The 12,345-nt window shown below is 35.7% G+C and overlaps 1 protein-coding gene across 1 annotated transcript in view; it reads left to right on the plus strand.

Moving 5' to 3' along the window:
- The first annotated feature begins 6,624 nt into the window (after positions 1 to 6,624).
- The window catches only part of LOC106134432 (leucine-rich repeats and immunoglobulin-like domains protein 1), a 48,591-nt gene continuing 42,870 nt past the window's right edge, over positions 6,625 to 12,345 (plus strand). The window contains exon 1 of the mRNA XM_013334495.2: positions 6,625 to 6,866. The gene's annotated coding sequence lies outside the window, so the exon portion shown is untranslated. The remainder of the gene's footprint in view (positions 6,867 to 12,345) is intronic.

Consider the following 12,345-nt stretch of genomic DNA (forward strand, 5'->3'; position numbering starts at 1 on the left):
TTGATTAAAGGCTGGATTAATAATACTTGACTAGACGTGTTTGTGCCGACGACGACACGAGACACCCATTACTCTTTGGATCGGAAACTTTAATTAGTAGTTGTTTGAACATTTGAAGAGTCAAGAGTAACCGAAACCGCCGAGCTTGCATGAAGAGAGTTATGAATGTGGATGAAGTGAAGGAAGTATGCAGAGATCGTGGCAAGTGGAAAGAGGTAGTCCCTGCCTACCCCTCCAGGAAAGAGGCTTAATTTTATGTATGTTGAACATTTGAGATTGACAAAAAGATATGACAGTTATAAAGTGTTATTGAAATATCCCATAATAATGAATTTGAATTCGACAAGAAAACTAAATAAGCATTCATAAAAAACAAATATTTTAGGAGTCACTACGAATAGTAATAATTCAGTTATATTATAAATTAAAAGAAGATAAAACGCAAGAGGACTGAACCACAGTCTTTGACGAATATTTTTTATGTAATAATCTGCATTTTGCAGGCTAAAATCAACGCAGACTTCCTCTACAAATATTTTGCTCAAGTACAAAAATTGCTAAAGGTGCAAAATATAAAAAATAACACATCAACACAAGTTTTTAGCATTACAGCATATTGTAAAATATTAATTATTGAAGATAAGGTATTTTTGTTTGTGATTGTTACGCTAAGATTATTTTTTAAACCTTTGCTTTGCTAAAACTACATTTCTTTTAAACTTAAAATAAACAAGCTTTTTTATATTGACAACTAGCAACTTAACGGACTTTGATACATCGTTAGTCGCATCATTGCGAACAGTAGTGAACTCATAATAATATGTCATAAAATGTCATATTACAGGAATCGATAAGACATTGCGGAACAAAGTGTCACTTTTGCATGGAAATTGGTACGTGGCACAAACATTTAAATTCACTACAAAAATTAATAGTCATTGTTGCTTGCTTCATTGCTGTTGAATTTGAATTTGAACCTGTCACTTTTTGAATATCAATGCCATCATTAAGCTGAACATCTCTCAGTCTTTTTAAGACTGTCTACTATATAAAGATTAAAGACGTGATTATATAAATGTATTTATGTAAATAATAAGTTAATCTAATTATTTAAGTAATGTTTAACTAGATAAGCGTTGGGACGGACACTGAATGTATTTTACCAACAGAAGACAAACACGGGGTACTTTAATGTAATTTTACGTAAACAACTATTAAAACTCGAAAATAAACCACCAACCAAATTATTCATTGTATTATGAATAATTTGAATAACTAGATGAAACGCCACTGGTAAACAGTAAATAACTTAATTCAGGTAAAAAGTAAAAATTTTAACTGAATCATTCAACGCTGCCGGTATTTTAAGAGGGATTAGGTTTAGCTATAGATATGATATCCAGCCCATAACCGCCAGATATATTATATATATACATATACAAGGAGAGCAGGGGACGTCACAATAAGTATTTGTCACATAAATTATACACCTACTTAAAGGTTTCTCCATTCGAGAAATTCTTGAATAAATAGTAGTGGTATAATTACGACACAAGGTGTTTATCTAAGTATCTTGTGAATATGTTCCATTTCAGTGCGAGTTGGTTGACCGTAGAGTACTCACAGATAAGAGTGAACGGAGTAAACGTCTGCTTCATGCAAAGTTTTGATAGACTGATTTAACATACATACTTACATATTGTCACATTTATACGAGTATCTAAAATTCAACTAGTTCTAGACAGCGTCGGTGGTCTAATCGGTAAGGCACAGGTTCGATTCCCACCTCGGCCAATGACTGTTTCCGAAGTTTTTTTCGTATATTATGTATACTAACCGATGCTCTTACTATGAGGAAAAATATCGTGAGGAAACCTGCAGATTCAGGCAACTGGATCTGTAATTATCATCGATCTAATACAGGTAAGGTTCTCTTGAAAAAGTTGCGGAGGTCAGACGGGTGTCGTTTATTAAAAAAACCTGACTCATCCAATCAAAGATCCATAGTCAAGGGCGTACCTCAGGCTCCTCTCCGGAGGACTATAATCAAGAGAAAGACTAAATTCAACATAATAATTGATCTCAACTCAATCATTAAGTCAAATAGCTGAACGTGGCCATTCAGTCTTTTTAAGACTGTTGGCTCTGTCTACCCCGCAAGGGATATAGACGTGACCATATAGATATAGACGTGATACATACATATGTACATACATATGTCTAACATACATATGTTATGTATGTATAATTGATATTAAAATAGAATTCGAGGCAGCACACCCGTAAATATAAATGAGTATGAATGTTAAACAGGGATAACATGGGATTTGCATCGGGCGCAACTAGATTGTGTTTTTGATTGCAACGCCGCTAATATTTGACATGTTTTGATTTGTACACACCCGTTGTTTGCCTGTTTTGTTGGTCTCATTATGGTTTATAATATTATGTTAAAACAATTCGAGCTTTAGTTTGAATACTAATCGATGCTCTCAGGGTGAGAGAAACATCGTGTGGAAACCTGCACATTCAGGCAACCATGGATCCAACACGTGTTAACCTGCAAAAGTTGCTGAGGTCAGATGGAAGTCAGGATTTTCACGAAGCAACTTCCATCTGACCTCAGCAACTTTTGCAGGATCTAGGATCCATGGTCAAAGGCATACCCCGGGCTCTTCTCCGAAGAAGTGACGATGCAACCGGGACTAAAGCCAGGAGGAAGAAGATAAAACAATTGAGTAGGTCAAAATATGTAGCCATGTTTATCAATAGAATCGTAAAAGAGGGATTTATCAACTCTATTCATTATCAAGCGTAAGTTCTTTGAATTATTTGAAACCTTTTATGGAAGAGTAGAATCAATGTCTTCCAACAGTTTTCCTTTTAATGTTGTAGTTATTACCTTTTCAGAAAGGAGGAGGAGCAACTGAAACAGACGCGAGCTTGCATGAAGAGAGTTATGAAGCGAAAGAAGTATGCAATATTTGAAGGATTGTGAATTCGAATGTTAGGATTGGAAAGACTAGACAATCTTCATGAAATCGGATACGTCCTGGCAAAGGTCCGAGCGACGAGCTTGCATGAGGAGACTCAATGTGAATGAAACAAAGAACTAGGTATGCAGGGATCTTGTCAAGTGGAAAGTCTCTGCCTACCTCTCCAGGGAAGAGGCGTGATTTTATGAATGTACATACATACATGCATATAATCGCGTCTTGCGGAGCAGACAGAGCCTACAGCCTTGAAAAACCTGAAAGACCACGTTCAGCTGTTTAATAACATTAGTAAAATAATGCCAATAATAAAATTGACAAATATAATTTCGTCTCTCAATAGGCGCCATTAATCCCCGTGACGTCGGTGATGGCACGACATGTTTAAACATGTTTAATCGCATCGGATGAAATCGCATCGACACGTTGATTGCGGCTTTTCAACATTGCATAATGAGATGCATTTATCTTAAATACATACATATAATCAAGCCTCTTTTCCTTAATGGGTAGACAGATACTACATTTGACGGCCTCTGTGGCGCAGCGATAGTGCACTTGTCTGTGACACCGGAGGTCCCGAGTTCGAATCCCGGCCAGGGTACGATGAGAAACGAACTTTCCCTGATTGGCCTGGGTCTGGATGTTTATCTATATAAGTATTTATTTTAATATAGTATCGTTGAGTTAGTTTCTTGTAACACAAGTTTCGAACATACTTCGAGGCTAACTCAATCTGTGTAATTTGTCCCGTATATATTTATATTTCATATTATCTTTCCACTTGATCAAAAATCTCGAAAATATGAAAGGCCACTGAAAGGTATGGCTTTATAGTGGACTTAGGAATCAAATGGTGACAGGTTGCTATCCTATCTAGCTATATAGCCTATATATAAAAGAATCCGAGATTTATAACCTTTTCCCTTGGTTGGCTTTAACAATTTGCATGGGAAGATGTACAGCTGGGACGAAGTAGGTTTGTTCTTCGCTACTAGAGCAGCATCACAAATGGCTTTGTCTTAATCATGTGTATCAGTTTCCAAATTTTTAACAATGTATCGTAACATATTTCGTAACAAGTTGGTGAAAGCGAATTAGTTTGCGTGGGATTGAGTTTTAATGTACTCAGAGTAAAGAAAGATGAAAACCCTGTATTCAAATAGAATAAAATATAGCAGCAGTTTGAACAATTTTTGTGTATAATTTTGAGAATAACTCCTCGGATCATGAAATAAGTAATATAAAAAATATCAGTCAAAGAAAAAATAGAGCCAGTTCGAGTCGTAGTTTTTTGTTTTGGCATAAATATTTGGTAGAAAATAAATTCTGTTAAAAAAGTTTACAACATATAGTCAATAGAATAACAAATAGCTTCTTTACTATTTGTTATTCTATTGACTACTACTTAGTTAACTATTACCAAAAATCCGTAATCAAAGTAGAGAACTTTACATACACACCACTAGGGGCACACCCCATGGATCACGGAATCACTTCCAGCTCTAGTTAACAGGAGTAAAGGTACCTCTTATTTTACGATTATTCCCAATTGTCCCATCTAGCACGGTCACCCAGTGACAAATTTTCTCACCTGACTATTGGGAACAATCGTCATTTTATTGGCTGCTCTCGTGTTTTAGTAACAATATTTTAAAAACGGAACGAAAATAACGATAGATCGTTTCCTGAAAAAACCAAAGAACTACACAAACAACAACATATAATTAAACCACGATTCGATTGCAACGACGAATATTCGCAAGGAAAGTGGACTTCTGAACCAATGATCAACTTTACACAATCCCTTGTTCACTCTCGTTTGAATTTCACAACATACTACGTCCACGCCTCAAAACACAAAATAAACGAAGCCGATAAAATATTCCAAGAATTGACTCTGCAAAGAAATCACACGCCAGAAATATCAAGCAAATTAAGCTTGAGAAAAGAAAATTCAATACCATAATAAAAAAAAACCCACGCAACATTCTGCCTTGACAGAGATTCAGTTGTCAATTTTAAATATTTTCTCTATTCTTTCTTTTCGCCTGCCAGAAATATGGTAAATATAAAAAACAGTTCAAACTATCAAATAGTTTTAAATCTACCGATTTATTTCTAAAAAAAGAATAACAGGAAACTAAACAGGCACCTACGAATTTTTGTAATGAGCTGAAGAATAGATTAATTAATTACTTTTTCTTTTCTTCTGTCTTTTCTCATTATCTGTGGTCCCTTAATGTTTTTGTTATTTTTCTTTTGTACGTTGAGATATAAAGTCAAAACAGCAACCCGCAAATCTGTCAGGTAATTTGAACAGTGTACGTACATACATACATACATAAATGCACGCCCAATTTGCATACTTCTTTCGCTTCATCCACATTCATAACTCTCTGTCGGTAACATAAATGCAGGTTACAGGATTAAAATATATAAAATGGCTTATACTTTATCTCTATGAACATTTTTTAACCTTTTTTCAGCGCACAAAGCAAATTACGAGGACAATGTATTTGTCAATATCTTCCTTTCGAAAGTCACCTGCAGGTCGTAAAACTAAATTTATGGCGCCTTTTTGCAAGAAGGGAAATTTCTTCTCGTATATTCATTGAGTTAGGCTTATAGGGCCTTTGAATGGAACGGCCGGAGGAATTTATGCAAAGCAGGGTCACGTGTAGAACCAAATTAAGGTTGATGATAATGGTAAGCGATTTGAAGGTAGGCATTTTAACGGCATTGTTTTTTTTAAATTCTTATTAAAGGTCTGGTAAACGTACCAGATTAATAAGAATTAAAAAAAAACTGAAAAAAATAAATGGAGATGGCTCAAAATAAGTATACAGGGATCGTGGCAAGTAGAAATGTGGAGTCTCTGGTTACTCCTTTTATTTGTTGTCGAAGAGTAAATCCTTTTTACGGCGACCCCCATCCCAAATTTATTTAGCTTTTAATTGCATTTTTACGTTTGATAAGGAATCGAGTAGATTGCACATGAAACTAATGATTTTGACGGCCTCTGTGGCGCAGGAGTAGTACGCTTGTCTGTGACACCGGAGGTCCCGGGTTCGAATCGCGGCCATGATAAGAAAAGAACTTTTTCTGATTGGCCTAGTCTTTGACGTTTATCTATAAAAGTATTTATTTTAGAATATAGTATCGTTGAGTTAGTATCTCGTAACACAAGTCTCGAACTTACTTTGAGGCTAACTCAATCCGTGTAATTTGTCTCGTATATATTTATTTTCATCCTAAGTACAAATACAAAATCATAACTTTTTATTGCTTTTGGTATAGAAACTTTTCAAGTATAAGATAAGATAGTTATAAGGGTTATACAATTGTTCTCAAGTATCCATTATTATCCGTATTAATACCCAAGCATTAACACTACAGTATAATTATCATTAAACTTAAAGCAAGTGATATTATATATTCTGTGTTTCAGTCGATTTAAAATAAAAAAAACTTATGAAATTGTATTAGATCCATTACTTGTTTGTAAGAAAGTTCATATAGAAACTCTGAACAGATAACTCAATGTATCGTAAGCAAGTCGATTTCCTCTTCAACTTGTAAGGTAAGCCTTATTAGTACCTATGAAGAAGAGCTTCAGTACGGCTTCAGCCTTCGCGCTGGGCGGACGTCCTGTAAGACCAGGCGATTTTTCGCTTCAAACTTCATTTTGAAACACGCGATGAAATTATATTAAAAAATAAGTTGATATGGATTAAATTAATGGACATTTCCTATCTTTGTTGTGATGTGTGACGTTATAAAACCTGTGTAATTGGTTTTACGGAATGTGAGAGGAGTACATAATATAGTTTTTCAATGCGGGGAAAATACACGAGGAATTTCCTTGTATAGGTATGTAAATATTATTTATTTACAGTTTACATGCGGAAAAGTTTATGAAGTACTAAAAATTTTCAGAATATACATAATAATGTAGGCTTACAAACTTGGGATTCTTTTTTTAGGCGATGGGCTAGCACCTGTCACTATTTGAATCTCAATTCTATCATTAAGCTAAATAGCTGTGCGTGGCCTATCAGTCTTTTCAAGACTGTTGGCTCTGTCTACCCCACAAGACATATAGACGTGACCATATGTATGTATAGTATGAAATTTTTAAGGGATATCCCTTGCGGGATAGACAGAGCCAACAGTTTTGAAAAGACAAGTAGGCTATGATCAGCTGGTTGGCCTAATTATAGATTTGAGATTCAAATAGTGACAGGTTGCTAGCCCACCGCTTAAAACCAGAATCGCAAGTTCGTAAGTCTATCCCTTAGTCGCCTTTTACGATCATCTATGGGAGAGAGACAGAGTGATCATTTTCTTTTTGTTTAAAATTTCGCAATCTCACCAAAAATATAAAGTTATATATTTACATATGGTTGTGGTTGCTGTTTATATTTTTAACAATATGGACGTTAAAATAAAAATTATAATGCTTACTCATCCGACTACAGCCACTTTTAAAGCAGTGAAATAGATTTTACATTACATTTACTACTAACAACTGGAAAAGTGACTAGACATTATTATTTTTTGTAAAAAAATAAATAATAATAATAAATAGTGACGCTAAAATATGTAAAAGTTTTCACTGAAAATCTTGGCTAATATTTTTTATCATAGTGACGTGAAAGTAGTACTTAAATATTTGATTACTAAAACAATCAAGTGTGCACTAACCATTTTCAGTATTAATATAAGTTTAAAAAAAAGGCAAAGGGTCAGGTCTAGAGTACCCGAAACCGCAGAGCTTGCATGAAGAGAGTTATGAATGTGGATGAAGCGAAAGAAATATGCAGAGAACGTGGCAATTGGAAAGATGCAGTCTCTTCTTAACCCTACTGGGTAAAAGGCGTGATTTTATATAGTTCTTTTTAGTAATACAGTGGACTTAACCAGATCCTATAACTTTCCTTAGTTGCGTCCTCTCCCTGGAGATGAACCCAGGGTAATGCCTTCGTCCACAACCCGGCAGCAGGAAAATCACGTTTCTACTTGAATTTTATCTTACAGATGTATCTGTTAAGAACGTAGATGAGAGATGTCTCATAACAAAATTATCAGTAAAAGGTACATTGGTTTTCTTAAACCCACTTAAAATTACATCGGGATCCAGCAAACCTTCGTGTTTTTGCTGAAATTCCTCAAGAGGCGAGTCGTTTTGTCGTTTGGAACGAGCCGGCTGATTCAATTTGTGGACCTTTCTGGACATTTGTAAGACTCCAAATACCCTTTGGCTTGTTTCGAAGTAACTGAGTGAAAAGTACGAGAAAGTTAATGAACTGTCGTTTGTTTAAGTTGACTGTTGCCCGTGGTTTTGTTTCGGTAGGAATTTCTTTAGAGAATTGATAATTGTATGTGTTAATAATATTTATATGTGCAGCTATTGTTACTCGTAATCTTCTAGTTGGGCCTATTAGAACTTCTGCTTCCAGATCTAAGACTAGAAGTCTACCAATAGCTGCACATGTAATGGAGGTCCCACCGAGATATGAACTCGGATCCAAACGTGTTGATCCCAACACTAATGTATGAGTGTGATAATTGGGTGTGGCAGAAGAAGCACGAAAGCTAAAAAGTCTCAGCCTAACTCTCGTAAGCAGAGAATATATCTTTTATAATATTAGATTTGTACTTCTTCAATGAATTTGGCGGAATTCCGTCCGCGATATTCGGGATAAAATTTACACGTTCACTGAATACTATTTGCAATTACCCCCAAAGAGATGCTTAAAATTAGAGTCTACTCACAGAATAATTATGTTTACTGGAACTGAACAAAGCGTTTGAGCGTTGGTGGTCGAATAGATAAGGTGCTCAGTTAAAATACGTGATGCGCATAAAAGGCACAGGTTCAGATTCCATCTCAGCCAAGTACCAATAACTATTTTAGACTGTTCATTAGTTTGATAACTAACCGATGCTCTTATCGTGACGGAAATCGTCTATACATATAATAAAACAGTAAAAATATTTTGTCTGTACATTTAGTGTTTTTGACTGAAATGGGTAGAATTTTTTTTTTAATTTTTTGCCTGTCTGTCTGTATCTGACTGTATGATCAAGATTAAACTCGAAATTTACGCGGACGAAGTCGCGGGCAACAGCTAGTCGTAAATAAATGTGTACATTCAGGCAACTGGATGTATAACCATGATCCAAAACGGGTTAGGTCAGAGGAAGAGGGAGTCGCATCGTGTTAAAACCTTTTCCACACAAACTAGGATCATGGTTGTAAAGGTGTAGCCCTGACTCCTCTCCAGAGTAGTGAGGATATTACCGGGACTGACGCTATAACTGAACAAAGATTATCAGCGGTAGAGTAGATACATCTTCACCCTTTAGAGAAGAGCTTAAGATGCTTCTATCAGCCACGATCATGGAATAGGTAAATCAGCTGTAAATACGAAGCAACTTCCGTGTGACCTTTTTATTCTTTACAAGTGATTCTTGTCCATATTGAAAAATAGTGGTTAGGTTCACTGACTCTAAAATGAGACATTATAGTCCAGAATCAAGGGACTTCCACCTGCCCTATTACTCAAGGGAACCTACCCATCTTGACTAGCGGTTGCACATTTTCCTGAATGTGTAGGTCAATTTAGTATAGAAACTAAAGCGAATTGAAATACGATTGCGATTCCTGGTGAAACTGCACGAAGAGAGTTATGAATGTATAAAGATGTAGTCTCTGCGTACATCTCCTGAACAGAGGCGTGATTTTATGTATGAAGAATGTCGTGTTCGATACTGGGTCGGGCTGAACGTAAATAAATACTTTTCCCTTAAAACCGTTTTATTTAAAAATCTTAGAGGGTCTAAAGCGTTTTGTATATAAAACTCGGCGAAGTCATTACGTGGCTGAAAATAAGAGGACACTGTCACGCTTTGTCTTTGCGCGAAAGGAGACGTCGCCACGACGAAAAATAAATAAGAAGTGGTTTGACGCTCGGTACACACTTTCGATTTTTTAAAAGACAAACTTTTACAGTGTGTCGATTTTTAAAAAGACAAACTTATACAGGATGTCGATTTTTAAAAAGACAAACTTTTACAGGGTGTCGATTTTAAGACAAACTTTTTCAGGGTGTCGATTTTTAAAAAGACAAACATATACAGGATGTCGATTTTTAAAAAGACAAACTTTTACAGGGTGTCGATTTTTAAGAAGGCAAACTTATACAGGGTGTCTGGTAAATTGTGAGCGTTGGTGCTCGAATCGGTAAGATGCCTGGTCAAAACACGGTTGCGCATAAAGGCACCGGTTCGAATCCCACCGCGGCCATGTACCAAGACTATTTTCAAAGTTATGTACATTAGTTTGATAATTAACCGATACCCTTAAGAAAAATTTTAGCCCTGTATTTTATCAAGCCTATTTCACGGCTTCTTTTTGCTTACCACGATCTATGGTTTAGATTTAATGTAAATCGAAAATTTCGAAAAATTTTGTTTCTTTCCCATTAAAGTTAGATTTAGGCAAACCTTCCACTTCTAATATTTTAATTTACACTATACCTACATTGATCAAACTGGTGACGTCCTGATGAAATATCAGGCCAAGAGTATCCAAAAACAATAAGCTTGCATGAAAATTTAAGGTAGACAGATACTACAGATAAGGTGTAGCCTTCGGGAAAGAACAGTCATACATATAGTCACGTCTTTATCGCTTACGGGGTAGATAGAGCCCAAAGTCTCAAAAAGACTGAAAGGCTACAATCAAATGTAAGGCATAATGTATGACGTTCAGATGTAAGGATTAAGATTTAAATAGTGGGCCCATCGCCTAAAAGAAGAATCCCAAGTTTATAAGCCTACCCCTTAGTCGCCTTTTACGACATTTGTAGGAGAGAGATGGAGTGGTACTATTCTTTTTTCAATTGGTGCCGGGAACCACACGGCACTAACGCTGAAGTTTTCAAAAAATCGCGACTTAAATTTAGCGAAGGTCTGTCGCTGGTTTGTCGCCGTCCAGTTCGCAGCTCAGGCTCATTCAGCACCGCTAATTGGAAACGCTGAGCCAAACGAATGCGGATTTCGGATTGGATTTTTAACCGGCGAATAATGCGACGACAGAAAGATTAAACTCCTTAATTTATGGAATTATTCTCCCTCAGTTGCACCCTCTGTTACGATTTGGTTCTATATACATAATATGTAATCTATCTATCTAATACATTTAAACAAGCAATTCTTGTATATATATATAATCAGGATCTCGGAAACGGCTCCAACGATTTTCATAAAATTTACAGATTAGGGGCTTTTCGGCTCAAGGAATCGATTTATCAAGGTCCTAGGTTCGAGAAAAGCTCGGTTCCCAAGATATATAAACATTTTAAAAACCGCGTTTTAAGAAACAATATCAGGGCCATCTCTGGTAGACCGAGCAAAGCTCGGTCAACCGGGTACTGTTAATATTATGTGTAACGCACGTTCCGGATAAACATGATAGATCCAATACGGGTTGGGTTTACCTGCAAAAGTTGCGGTGATCAGATGTGAGTTGCTTCGTGTAAAAACCTAAATCGCTCAATCCAGGTCAATGTTAAAGGCATACCCCGGGCTCCTCTCCAGAGTGGAGAGGAGTCTGAGGAATAGGTTTATTAACTTGGGATTCTTCTTTTAGGCGACACGCTAGCAACCTTTCACTATATGGATCTCAATTCTATCATTAAGCCAAACAGCTGAACATGGCCTATTAATTTTTTTAAGACTGACTACCACGTAAAGGATATAGACGTGATTATTTGTATGTATGTATCTGTATCAACAAAAAGAAAATGATACAACGTTATTTTAATAAAATATTAATACAAACCAACCATAATGAGTTAAGAAAAAGTTAAAAATTCTAAACCAATAGTTCAAAACTATTCCTGTCAGAAATCTATGCTCTTTGTTTTCCTTCACGTTGTCAATTATACTAATTCTGGGTTTTAACTTTTCTTAATTTTTCCTGCTCACCTTTTGATACTTTTATAAACAACGTTCTGCAACACCAATATTACAGTGCAGTAAAAAACTATACTGAAATACTTACTATCCCTTTTATCTTGGATTACGGTATGATTTATCGCGACAAATTGAACGGGTTATAAAGAGCATCACGGGATACCGCAACCCTTATTATTTTGAAAAATCTATTTTAACAATTCCCCGTCGCAAGGACTTTTTAGAGGCAAAATAGCATTTTATATACTTTCTTTGTTGTTCACGTCTTGTAGATATACATCAAATCTAGATTACTTATTATGGAATACAAATTGTTAACATTTTTCTCCAACTAACTTTAATTACCAAAAAATTATAATAATGAGTT

Source organism: Amyelois transitella, chromosome 20, assembly GCF_032362555.1.
Source record: "Amyelois transitella isolate CPQ chromosome 20, ilAmyTran1.1, whole genome shotgun sequence".
Classification (NCBI taxonomy): domain Eukaryota; kingdom Metazoa; phylum Arthropoda; class Insecta; order Lepidoptera; family Pyralidae; genus Amyelois; species Amyelois transitella.